A 12131-nucleotide genomic window follows, 5' to 3' on the forward strand; every position below is an offset into this window, starting at 1 on the left:
AAGTCGCCGAAATTTTTGATGCTAATGTTATTAGATTTTTTGACAAGTTGTCAAATTCTAGTAAGAGTAATAGTAGCAATAGTCAAATATTGTATATTATAAGAAATATTACACAGTGATCACTAAATTTGTTAAAATTCAAAAAGTCTTTTTTTACAAAAAAAAATCGTCAGCTTAAATGTAGACATCTTTGTTCGAATGCGTGTACGAGTAATTGTCTGAAATACGACGTTACCAATGTAATGTTTATTATAAACATTTTTTTATAGAAATGCTTATTCGTGTTTTATTGCACAATTTTCACTAGCTTTTTCTTATTTACAACTCTCCAAACAATAGAAAAACGTCATTTTATTCGTTATTTCTTATAAATAATACTGTTTTACGTGGCTACATTTTTGGGTTAATATGTTTATCAAAATTAAACCATATTACAGTGTGCCGTTATATAAGATAACATAAATGTCCAGTTAAATATCTTGATCTTAATGTAATGCTGTTTTTCTAACAGTCAGTCGAATATTCATGTCTGAAAAAGCGTCAAAATTTTTGCGTCTTATCTTTTGAGAGTATTCTTCAATTTTTCAAATTCTTGTAAAAATAAATAATTACAAATCGTAAATAATTGTTTATTGATGAAGTAAGTTATTAATGTACAATAAAAAGCAGTGTATACTAAATTTGTTTGAGATCATATGTTTACAAAAAAAATCAATATCCATGAAAGCAGATACATGTGTTCGAATGCGTTTACGACTAATTGTCTAAAATATTACGTTACCAAGTGTGTGTTCATTAACAGCATCTATTGATAGCAGTGCCTAATTATTTTTGGCATAATTTCCCACCAAACAGTACGAGTAATTGTCTGAAATACGACGTTACCAATGTTATGTTTATTATAAATATTTTTTTATAGAAATGCTTATTTGTGTTTTCTTGCTCAATAGTCTTTAGATTTTTCTTTTTAAAACTCTCCAAACAATCGAAAAACGTCATTTCATTCGTTATTTCTTATAAATAATACTGTTTTACCTGACTACTTTTAAAGATTTATGTATTCATCAAAATTAAACCATATAACAGTGTGACATTATATAAGATAACATAAATGTACCGTTAAATATCTTGATCTACAATGTATATGTAATGCTGCTTATCTAATAGTCATTTGAATGTTACCGTCTGAAAAAGTCGCCGAAATTGTTGTGTTTTATCTTGTGAGAGTATTTCGCAAGTTTTGAAATTATAGTGACATTAATGGTTACAAATCGTCAGTAATTGTATATTAATGAAGTTATTTATCAATGTACAATATAATTTCGTGTATGCTAAATTTGTGTACGTTCAAATAATTTAATTTTAGATGTAACGCATCTTCTGGTTGGCTGACGTTATTTTGTTATGATCCCATAGACATAATTTAGTCATGTGTCCGTAACGTCTTCAACGTTTTTTCATGTGTTTCTAAGGTTTAAAATGGAATTTAGAATGCAATTATAAAAAATGACTGTAATATTTTTTCTGTCTATTCGAAATAACATGAAAATGTGGTACACACTGCTAAATAACCCGCTACGCGCGTTATTCATTATACACCAATTTTTTTTATGTTATTTCTTCATAGAGAGAAAAATTATTACTGTCATTCCTTAAATATATTTTTTCCAAAATAATCAATATCCACGAATGCAGAACCATGTATTCGAATACGTTTACGACTAATTGCCTAAAATATTACGTAACCAACTGTATGTTCATTTAAAGCATCTATTGATAGCAGTGCCTATCTATTTTTTGGCATAATTTGTCACCAGCTTTGATTAGTTGAAAACTGTCCATGCAATTGAAAAACGACATTTTATTTGCAATTAATTATTTTTAGGAAATATTATTAACAAAACTAAACTACATACAAGTGCGCCGTTATCAAAGGAAGAATAATTGTCCAGTAAAGTGTTTTATCGTGGTGTTTTGCATGTTTAATAACAGTTATTTGAATATACCTGTTTACAAAAGTTCATCCAAAAGATATGCTTCTCATTTGAAGAAACTATTCTACACAATCGGATAATCTCCTGAAAATATAAATAAAAAATAGTCATTACTTGAATATTTAAAACAGTGTACATAGCAAAAATTAAGTTCATTTTTTTACGGAAATAATGAGTTACCCTTGGTGCAGATGTATATGTTCAAATGTTTTCACGACTGATTGTCTGAATTGTTAATTTACCCTTGTTATTTGTTTTGAACGCATCTTCTTATATAAAAGAGCTTATTTGTGTTAGTTTGCACACTATGTCACTAGCTTTGTCTTTAAAAAAACTTGTCTATAACTAGAAAACGCCATTTTATTTGCAATTTATTATAAATAAGACTGTCTTACGAAGCTACTTCTTGAGGGCAAAATGTCTATAAAATAAACCCCATAACAAGGTGCCGTGATATAAAATAACATTAATGTACAGTTTAATATCTTAATCTTCATGTTTTGCTTTTTTATAGCTGTTAGCAGAATATTCCTGTCTAAAAAAAAAGTCGCCAACATGTTTGCTGTAAATGTAATGAAATTATTTGACAAATTTGTAAAAGTTGATAAAGTCTTTTTTTTACAAAAAATAATCAGTAAGCTCAAATGTAGATATATGAGTTCGAATGCGTGTTTGACTTAATGTCTGAAATATTATGTTACCAATGTATTGTTCATTTAAAGCATCTTTTATAAACGTGCTTATTTGTGTATTTTTGCACACTATGTTACTAGCTTTGTCTTTTTTTTTAAACTCTCCTAAAGTTCTTTTTTTTTTGCAATTTCCTCTAAAAGAATACTGTCTTACGTGGCTTTTTGTCGTGGTCAATATGTTTATAAAATTAAACCACATAACACTCTGCCGTTAAATAAGTTAACAAAACTGTACAGTGAAATATCATGATCTTTTTTTTTTCAGAATTTCATATTTTATCAAAATACCTAGGCCCCCATTGTATATATAATTAACTGATAGTAGTCATCAAATAGGGTAAAAGTTAATCCTTAATATCGACTGTAGTGTTATAACCTAACTGGGACTCCGTTAATAGTAAACATCATAACTTCTTATTTCTTGAAGAAAAAAGTGGATCTGTTATTTTATCATATTACTTTGAAATAAACCCACCTATGTTCTAGACACAAAATTTCATGTTGTGGAAAAAAACCTTCTCTTTTGACCGATCAGAATGGTTATTTCAGTAAATCTTTTAAAAATCATTCTGACAACCTAATTTGTTAGCTGTACAATAATCCAATATCATGATTGATAGGGTATTAGGCCTGATTATCCACAATGGCACTAATATATCACTATTCAACATGCCTCAGACACTTTATTTCACAAAGTCACCAATGGATTTCTATGCAATATGCATCATGAAATATCACACAAAATGTATAAACACGTTAACACATATTTACAACATGTATTAACAATATCCACAAATTTATAATATCACCTTGGGATGTTCAATTATCCACAATTACACAATGACACAATGATGCGTGTACAATGCTTCCATGCACAATGAATTTATATGAACACAGCTAAACGCACACACTATCCCTTCGTTTGATATGTTTGAGCTATTGATTTTGCCACTGTATTAGGATTTACGTCAAAAGAGTAGGTTTCAGCTTCCCAATAGTGAAGCATTGGATAGCTGAAATCATCACTTCGTTATTTTAACGGACGCCATCACGAGTATGTTTACCGTCATGAAATATTTGTTATATTAATGATATCGGATATGTTCCTAACATGTATGTCGTAACTACAATCCCGTTCTCTTTTCGAGAATGTGACCTTTCGAATTAGAGTCTTTACCTGTAATGTCTGTTTGTTAAGTTGTTGTTGTCCATACGTTTGATGTGGGTTTTTTTTTGTCATTTAATTAGGGACTTTCCGTTTTGAATTTTCCTTGGAGCTCAGTAGTTTTGTGATTTTACTTTACAGTGTTTATCACTTTGAATCTGAACCAAATGAATATATTACAAACTGGTAAAATTAAACACAGTTGACTTTCACTTATAAACTTCCACAATATAACGACTTGCAACACCAGCAAGTATATATCGTGTATTCTGACTAATACACATCGATGAAGTATTCATATTTCCCAATAGTACAACTTGCAACACCAGGAAGTATACACCTTGTTATATCACTAATATACTGCCGCAATAGCAAAACTTGCAATGGCAGCAAGTACTACTTGATTTCTTTTACTTGACTGGGCAGAGTTTTATCGGTTTGCTCATAATAGACTAGTTCATCTATATATAGGTGTTTTATACACTCATCAGTGAACTGTCCACATCATACACTCATTTTGTTTGTAAATTCGTTTGGTGACATGAAAGGTGATTAGAAATCAATAATAATTGAAGTGGCAATCCTCTTTATCACACACATCTTCAAATAGACTGTCCTTATGTTAATCAAAACGTAAGCTCCACCCAATCAGGTGAATTAACATTTGTGATAAACACCTTTTATTCTCACTAATACAACAACGTAATATATAAGTTTCACTTTGTATCAATTACTTTTGATGAAGTTCGTAATTTGTTTTTCTTCACAAAAATAATCAGTAAGCTCAAATGCAGATATATGTGTGTGAATGCGTTTACGACTATTTATCTGAAATATTACATCAGAAATGTAATGTTTATCAAAAGCATCTGTTTATAGATATTCTTATTTGTGTTTTATTGCACATTTGTCATTAGTTTTGTCTTTTTAAAACCCTCCTAACACATGTAACAGTAAAAAATGTCATTTTTTCGCAATTTTTGATAAATAAGACTGTATAACGTGGCTACTTTTTTTCATCAATATGTTTCACAACAATTAACCACATTATACTCTGCCGTTATATAAGATAACATAAACATGATAAATGTACAGTGAAATACCTTGATCTTGGTGTTAAGCTTTCTTTCTTACAGTCATTCGACTATCCCCGTCTGGAAAAGTTGCCGCAACGTTTGCGTCAAATCTAATGAGAGTATTCCTTAAGTATTAAAATTATTGTGAAATTAATTATTACAAATCGTCAACAATTGTATATTAATGAAGTAAGTTATCAAAATACAATAGAAACCCGTATATACTAAATTTGTTTCAGATCAATAATTGTTTTACAAAAATAATCAATATCCATGAATGCAGATACATGTATCTAATAATAGCATTGCCTATCTATTTTTTTTTGCATAATTTGTCACCAGCTCTGATGTGTTGAAGACTTCCCATGCAATTAAAAAACGTCATATTATTTGTAATTACTCATAAAATAAGCTTTTGTAAATATAACGGAATTCGATGAGACTGTCACCAAAGTCAGAGGGTTACCGCTATGAAACCAGGTTTAATTCACCATTTTCTAAATTTGAAAATGCCTGTACCAAGTCAGGAATATGAGTTCTTGTCCATTCGTTTTTGGTGCGTTTTGGTATTATGTTTTGCCATGTGATTATGGACTTTCCAAATTGATTTTCCTCAAAGATAAGTATTTTTTTGTTATAATTTTACTTTTAACGTTTAGTAAATATTATTCACAAACCTGAACTACATACAAGATCGCCGTTATAATAGGAAGACTAAATGTGCAGTTGGTTGTCTTGATAGCGGTGTTTTGCATGTTTATTAACAGTTATTTGAATACCTGTTTACAAAAATTTGTCCAAGATGTATGCTTCTGATTTGAAGAAACTATTCCAAGAAATCAAAAAGTATCCTAAAAATAGAAAAAAAAATTGTCAATATTTGTATATTGATGTACATGTAGTAAGTTATAATTGTACAAAAGAAACAGTGTACACTAAAAACAATAAAGTTCTTTTTTTTATTTGGGGGAGGGGGGATTATCAGTTACCTTGGGTGCATATATATGTGTTCGAATGTTTTTACGACTATTTGCCTGAACTCTTAAATTACCAATGTTATTCCTATTAAAAGCATTTTTTTATATAACAGTTCATATTTGTGGTTCATTGCACACTATGTCACTAGCTTCGTACTTCAAAAAACTCTTCTTACAATAGCAAATCGTCATTCTGTTTTCAATTTATTATAAATAAGTCTGTCTTACGTAGCTACGTGGTTTGGTCAAACTGTTTATCAAAATTAAACCACATGACACTGTGCCGTTATATGAAATAACAAAGTGTACAGTTAGATATCTTGATCTTCATGTTTTGCTTTTTTCTAACAGTAAGTCGAGTTTCTATCCCCAAGTTAAGAAATTGCAGTTAAATTAAGTTCATAAAAACAAAAATTTGTACAAAAATATTCAGATGCAGATATATGTTATTAAATGCGTTTACGACTAATTGTCTGTAAAATGACGTTTCCAACACAATGTTCATTAAAAGCATCTTTTCATAAGAGTGCCTATTTGTGTTTTATTGCACATTTGTCATAAGCTTTGTCTTTTTCAAAATTAATCCGTCAGCTCAAATGTAGGCATTTATCTTCGAATGCGTGTACGAGTAATTGTCTGAAAAACGACGTCACCAATGTTATGTTTATTATAAACATCTTTTTTATAGCAATGCTTATTTGTGTTTTATTGCACAATAACAACTAGCTTTTTCTTTTTTAAAACTCTCCAAACAATAGAAAAACGTCATTTTTTTCGTAATTTCTTATAAATGATATTGTTTTAGTTGGCTACTTTTTTAGGTTCATATGTTTATCAAAATTAAACCATATAACAGTTTGCCGTTATATAAGATAACATAAATGTCCAGTTAAATATCTTGATCTTGATGTTATGCTGTTTTTCTAACAGTCAGTCGAATATTCATGTCTGAAAAGTCGCCGAAATTTTTGCGTCTTATCTTTTAAGAGTATTCTTCATGTTTTGAAATTCTAGTGAAATTAATAATTACAAATCGTAAATAATTGTATATTAATGAAGTAAGTTATCAATGTTTAATAGAAAACAGTGTATACTAAATTTGTTTGAGATCAATCACATGTTTACAAAAATAATCAATATCCGCGAATGCAGATCGAGTGTTCGAATGTGTTTACGACTAATTGTCTAAAATATTACGTTGCCAATTGTATGTTCCTTTAAAGCATCTATTGATAGCAGTGCCTATATTTTTTTAGGCATAATTTGTCACCAACTTTGATGTGTTGAAAACTTCCCATGCAATTGAAAAACGTTATTTTGTCGCATTTTCTTAAAAAGACTGTCTTACGTGGCTTAATGTCTGAGTCAATATGTTTATCCAAATTAAACCACATTACACTGGGTCGTTATGTTTGATGACATAAAAGTACAGTTAGATATCTTGATCTTGATGTAATGCTGTTTTTCTAACAGTCAGTTGAATATTCATATCTGAAAAGTCGCCCAAATTTTTGCTATTAATGTTATTAGATTTTTTGACAAGTTGTCAAATTCTAGTAAGAGTAATAGTAGCAAATAGTCAATAATTGTATATTATAAGAAATATTACACAGTGATCACTAAATTTGTTAAAGTTCAAAAAGTCTTTTTTTACAAAAAAAAATCAATCAGCTCAAATGTAGACATCTGTGTTCGAATGCGTGTACGAGTAAATGTCTGAAATACGACGTTACCAATGTAATGTTTATTATAAACATCTTTTTATAGAAATTCTCATTCGTGTTTTATTGCACAATTGTCACTAGCTTTTTCTTATTTAAAACTCTCCAAACAATAGAAAAACGTCATTTTATTCGTAATTTCTTATAAATAATACTGTTTTACGTGGCTACTGGTTTAGGTTAATATGTTTATCAACATTAAACCATATAACAGTGTGCCGTTATATAAAATAACATAAATGTACAGTTAAATACCTTGATCTTGATGTAATGCTGTTTTTTCTAACAGTCAGTCGAATATTCATGTCTGAAAAGTCGCCGAAGTTTTTGCGTCTTATTTTTTAAAAGTATTCTTTAAGTTTTGAAATTCTAGTGAAATTAATAATTACTAATCGTAAATAATTGTATATTAATGAAGTAAGTTATAAATGAACATTAGAAAACAGTGTATACTAAATTTGTTTGAGGTTTATCTCGTGTTTACAAAAATAATCAATATCCGCGAATGCAGATTCATGTGTTCGAATGCGTTTATGACTTATTGTCTAAAAAATTACGTTACTAATTGTATGTTCCTTTATAGCATCTATTGATAGCAGTGCCTATATTTTTTTGGGCATAATTTGTCACCAGCTTTGATGTGTTGAAATTTTACCATGCAATTGAAAAACGTTATTTTTTGGCATTTTCTTATAAATAAGACTGTCTTACGTGGCTTAATGTCTGGGTCAATATATTTATCAAAATTAAACCACATTACACTGGGCCGTTATGTATGATGACATAAACGTACAGTTAGATATCTTGATCTTGATGTAATGCTGTTTTTCTAACAGTCAGTTGGATATGCATGTCTCAAAAGTCGCCGAAATTTTTGCTAATAATGTTATTAGATTTTTGACAAGTTTTCAAATTCTAGTAAAATTAATAGTAGCAAATAGTCAATAATTGTATATTAAAGAAATATAACACAGTGATCACTAAATATGTTAAAGTTCATAAAGTCTTTGTTTACAAAAATAATTAGTCAGCTCAAATGTAGGCATCTGTGTTCGAATGCGTGTACGAGTAGTTGTCTGAAATACGACGTTACCAATGTTATGTTTATTATAAATATCTTTTTATAGAAATGCTTATTTGTGTTTTATTGCACAATTGTCACTAGGTTTTTCTTTTTTAAAACTCTCCAAACAATAGAAAAACGTCATTTTATTCGTTAATTCTTATGAATAATACTGTTTTACTTGGCTACTTTTTTAGGTTCATGTGTTTATCAAAATTAAACCATATAACAGTGTGCCGTTATATAAGATAACATAAATGTCCAGTTAAATATCTTGATCTTGATGTTATGCTGTTTTTCTAACAGTCAGTTGAATATTCATGTCTGAAAAGTCGCCGAAATTTTTGCGTCTTATCTTTTAAGAGTATTCTTCATTTTTTGAAATTCTAGTGAAATTAATAATTACAAATCGTAACACTAGAAGCCCGATTTCAGTCTGAAACGGCCATTTTGGTCTGATCACATCTTGATTGACTGGATTTACCGCTAGAAAAATTCGTCAAGATATTTCAGATCGTTTAGTCGCCGTTCAGATCGATAGCCTCATCAGGTAAATCAGTTCGTTAAGGCGTATCAAGACGGAAAAGACTGAATCGTCTAGCGGGTTGTTTGAACCCGTTAAGACCATGTCAGACCAAAACAGACCATGGATAAAAAGTTACGTCAAGATGTTGTCAGACCGTGTCCAGTCGTGTTTAGATTTTAATCATTTGGACACAAAACGAGTGAAACTTTCCCATTGTTTATCAGGGGTTGCTCCCCTTTTAAAAATAAAATAAAAGTTAGAAAGAAGACGGTTTATGTTGTTAACTGAAAGTCTACCACGTCCTTTTAATCATGTTTATTAAATAAAAAAAATATTCAATTTGAATTCTTACTACATCCTATTTAACATGTTTTGTATATATTTTAAAAAATAGCTCAAAGTCATACTGCTGAACAAACTGCCGCGAAATGACTAAAAAAAATTCAACAGATTGCCGAAATAACATTTATTCATTGAATGTAAGCTTGAGACAAGTGCCTGTGCGTGAACACTTGAAAACACGTGATCTTAATAATTATGTTTAATTAAATTTAAGATGTAACATTTTTTAATATTGTAAATGAATGCATTCATTTAACTTTTAATGTTGGCTATATAAATTGCATTTGAGTGAGGCAGGGAAAAAATATAAATATAACTAGAATCTATGTCTTTTCTCGTTTTCCGTTTACTGTCATGCCATTGTCCGTTCATTTTTGCCAGACTCATGCGTTTGACTTTCTATCTTTATTTTTCACTTAGTCTATAATTCGAGGGCCTTTTATAAACAAAATATTACACACCAGAAGACTTTGTTAAAAGATAAAGTTTGAAATTAATCAAATCTGACAAGTTTGATTTAAAACGGAAAATATGCCCGTAAACGATTGAACGTTACCGTACCCTCTTTACTTGTCGCATGTCGGCATCTTCCAATGGCAAATTTATTTTACACAAATTCGTTGACATGCCATGATGGTAGATGGACACTACAGCACAATATAAGCTGAGCTGGAAATTACAATTGGTGAGTAGAAATGAATAATATTTTAAAACATGCCTATCAGACATGAGAATAATCATTGATCCGGCCAAGAGTTTGAAGGAAAGATGTTTACATTTGTTACATTTGTGCATACAGGTATGAATTGACTTTCTAATACACCACATTCTTGTACAGTAACTTGTTCAAAGGCAAAGTAAGAATTTGGGCTTTAAAAAAAAATTATTCCTATGATTGGACCCCCCCCCCCCTTTTTGGAAGATCAATGCATGATTTGAAAAAGGTACATATAAACTATGGTTTAAATCCTCCCTTTTAAAAAGGGCTGGATACACACCTGTTTATTGCCTAAACCATTGTGTGTATTCACAATGGTTTGGTTGTGGGGGGAGGGGGGCCTATTACCAGACCTAACCCCCTGATGGAGTAACCCTAGTCAAAATAATTATGACGTCTGGCAAGGCTATTTTATTTTTTTTCTGGGACGCCTTCCTAGGACGTTGTAGGAAGGCGTCCCAGAAAATTTTTTTAATAGCCTTGCCAAACGTCATAATTATTTGGACTAGAGTAACCCTACATATTCATATTTATTGTTTGTTTAATAATGTATTGATAACTGTCACGTCCTAAAATTTGCATGAAATATCTGTCACTGGATTTTTTATAACTCATAACCAACCAATCTTCACATTTATGTTACAATGATGATGCACCTATTTATGTAGCCACTGGTGGGTGATGTACAATAATTATAATTTGTCACATATTTGTTATGAATACCTTCAAAGCTTGGGTTTGCATATGCAATAACCTCTAAATTGCTGGGGGCGAAAAAAAGAGTATATTGATATTGTGCCCTGATTCCAAATGATGTGACAGCATTGCGTCCTTAACGACAATTTTTTACACTTTTGTGATAAGAAATTTAAGATAATTTTCCAGGCATGTTTCATTAAATTGCAGGCGCGGATCCAGAGGGGGGTTCCAGGGGTTGGAACCCTTTCTCTTTTTGAGGATCAATGCATTTGAATTGGGACATGTACTTGGAACCCCCCCCCTTTGTCCTGGTTTTCAAAATGGCTGGACTCGCCCCTGAATTGTTATCAATGGTTTGTTTTGCTCTAAATTTTGTAGAACTTAAATATAACATGTTATAATCTATGCATACCATTGCTTTGTCATGTATGTAGTAAAATTCTACAAATTCTATTTTGAAATAAAAAAAGTATTATTAAAAGAATTTGTTGAATTATTATTACTACAAATATCACAAATCAAATACATGTAGTTACTGTAAATTCAGAAATTATTGCTTGCAAATTATTGCGAATTTTTCATTTTAGACTTAAATGCGATTTTAATTTTTAAGATTTTGTGAAAAATCCTGTTTAATTCATATAAAATATCACAAAATGTGCGTTTAAATTATTGCGTTTACAACTCAGTCGCATTTTTCGCAATAATAAAAACCTCACATTAATTTCTGAATTGACAGTAGTATATAAAATAGTATCTATGCTATTGACTTATTTAATTTTATACATGTTATAGAAGTCGCATGTAATACAAGTTATAAATACTTAATTCTTAATGTAAATTTTTTTTGTAGATAAGATATCACATTGGTTTGAGCATGATTCCCAGCAAGATTATGAAGGGGCATATATATCATATATACATAGGAAATATATAGTGTCACTAAATTACTCTCATACGGTACCTCACCTCTGTAGCTGTAAATTGCAAAACGGTGGATTCATTCATAATTTTGAGTTACTTATTGCAATTGGAAATAACGTTGATAAAGCTAACAGCATTATGCCATGATGTTGATGGGATGTTCTGATTGGACAAAAAGGAAATTGTGAATTGAACAAATAGCAAACTTGAAATTCATATGAAAAAAAGTAGGAA

General features: G+C 30.1%; 1 long non-coding RNA gene across 1 annotated transcript in view; it reads right to left on the reverse strand.

The window, feature by feature from the left end:
• LOC134684167 (uncharacterized) overlaps positions 1–12131 on the reverse strand; it is a 75739-nt gene that overhangs the window by 24130 nt on the left and 39478 nt on the right. The window contains exons 3-6 of the long non-coding RNA XR_010101190.1: positions 5605–5778; positions 4955–5052; positions 2007–2078; positions 782–868 (exon numbers count right to left, since the gene is read on the reverse strand). This is a non-coding gene — a long non-coding RNA (uncharacterized LOC134684167). The remainder of the gene's footprint in view (positions 1–781; positions 869–2006; positions 2079–4954; positions 5053–5604; positions 5779–12131) is intronic.

This window comes from Mytilus trossulus, chromosome 1, assembly GCF_036588685.1.
Source record: "Mytilus trossulus isolate FHL-02 chromosome 1, PNRI_Mtr1.1.1.hap1, whole genome shotgun sequence".
In the NCBI taxonomy this organism is placed as follows: domain Eukaryota; kingdom Metazoa; phylum Mollusca; class Bivalvia; order Mytilida; family Mytilidae; genus Mytilus; species Mytilus trossulus.